This window comes from Frankliniella occidentalis, unplaced genomic scaffold (assembly GCF_000697945.3).
Source record: "Frankliniella occidentalis isolate FOCC.00 unplaced genomic scaffold, Focc_3.1 Scaffold229, whole genome shotgun sequence".
Lineage (NCBI taxonomy): Eukaryota > Metazoa > Arthropoda > Insecta > Thysanoptera > Thripidae > Frankliniella > Frankliniella occidentalis.
In genome coordinates, this window is record NW_026267355.1 from 191,046 (window position 1) to 192,894 (window position 1,849).

Genomic DNA, 1,849 nt, shown 5'->3' on the forward strand with positions numbered 1-1,849 from the left:
AAAATATGAAGTTTTGGGAAAAGTTTGAATTCAAAATCCTTTTTTGATTTAAAATTAACTGTTGTTTAATAAACATAAAAATGGGGCCCAGTATCCCACTGCCTGATCATTTTTCATTAAAATGTTTCCCCACCCAGGTTTTTTGGTCAAATAGTTCTGGAGAAAAGTTGCGCGCAAGATGTGAAAGTGGAAATGTCCCACAAGCAAAAACTCTTCAAATCTAAACAATTTTCAATGACTCTATGGGTCTATCTGATGTTTTATAAATTATCAGAAAGTTGAACTAATAAAGGGAAACCTCAATTGGGCCAAATTAAGTCATTTTTACATATTTTTGAACATAAGTTATAACGGGTTAAATTTTAACGTTCAATGGGTATTTCCTACCTTCAAAAAAATATCATCTTTGAAAAGAAATGTCACCAAATAAACCACCAAAAAATTAAAAATTGTTAAATTAGTTAAAACCCTGATACTTTTGGTTACTAATTAAGAGTAAAAACCATTTCATAGTCAAAAGGGTAACATAAATACAGTGCAATCCTGGAGTCAAACAGTTGACAAGTTGAAACCAATGTTGGACCGAGGCTTCAATCTTCAAAGATCTGATCACCGTTTCAAAAAGGTTTGGAGATGTAAGGGTACATTGTATTTTCACTGAATACAAATAATAATTAGATGGTTGTTATTATTGAGCTTTAACCAAAATTTATATGGCAAAGGAATGTACAATGTGTTTGTTGGTAATTTTAAACTAAACACATATAAGCTTATCAGTTACACCAATACTGTTTTAAATTCTATCCATGAAAATTTCTTCCAAAATTTTCTATACATTTGGGTGACAGCTCAATAATAACAATCCCAATATGGTTTTAGATAAAACGAAATACAATGTATCATTACATCCCCAAAGCTTTGGAAAACGTAATTCAGATCCTTAAACAAAGAAGTTACGATCTTTGACATTGGTTTCAACGTATGAAACTGTGACAGGAGGAAACACTTTGCCACAGGACTGCACTGTATGTCCTGATATCCTAATAATATTATATGTTTTTCGGTGCTTAAAGTATACTCAGTATAAACTGACTATTTCATAATTATTTTATCTTTTGAAACAGTCACATACACACAACAAAAAAATAAAACTACCTTCTTAGAGAAAAAGAAGTACTGCGGCAACTTTTTTAGCTTTCCTTTTTTGCAGCTTTGCTAACTAATGATCACTCTAGCAAAACTCCTGGGTTTAAATAATGTTAAATAACCTACTGCTGCTTATTACCCATAAATTGATTTTACAGAATGTAAATTACTAAAGGGAATGGCTTGGCTTGGCTATCAGGTACTCACCACTTATCCGTCTAGTCCTGATTCATCTCACAGCAAGCTCGCAGTCCATCGGCTAGTAACTTCAAATCCTCATGATCCTAAAAACAGTTTCAGATATAATTTAATAAGCAAGACAACGTATTAGGAAAAAAAAGGGCACTGTAGGAAATTATTTGAACATAAATATGATGCCATTGGAGGAAAAGATTTGGGAAAGGGGAGGGTTTTGAAAGTATAACAGCAATGAGACAAGATACATACCTTTGGAATCCGATGTAGTGCATTAAGTTGGGTCCACTGAGTAATCCAGCAACTTTCGCTTCACTAATTTTCTTGCAATGCCTTCAAAGGGCATCCCACTCAAAATGTTGAATATATTCTTGACCATTGCAGAATCAAAACAGCACTAATTGATAGTCAACAGTAATTATGTTACACTGCCCAAGCAAAAAGTTAGGTTAAACTTTTGATTCTGTGAACTGACACCGTTCCATCTTTTCAATCACTTTGCTAATAG

At 32.9% G+C, this 1,849-nt stretch overlaps 1 long non-coding RNA gene across 1 annotated transcript; it reads right to left on the reverse strand.

The window, feature by feature from the left end:
* Positions 1–847: 847 nt before the first annotated feature.
* LOC113203476 (uncharacterized) lies at positions 848–1,843 on the reverse strand. The gene is made up of 2 exons (XR_008011796.1): positions 1,594–1,843; positions 848–1,430 (listed from the first exon to the last, which is right to left on the reverse strand). It is a non-coding gene; the product is annotated as an uncharacterized LOC113203476 (long non-coding RNA).
* Between the last annotated feature and the right edge of the window lie 6 nt (positions 1,844–1,849).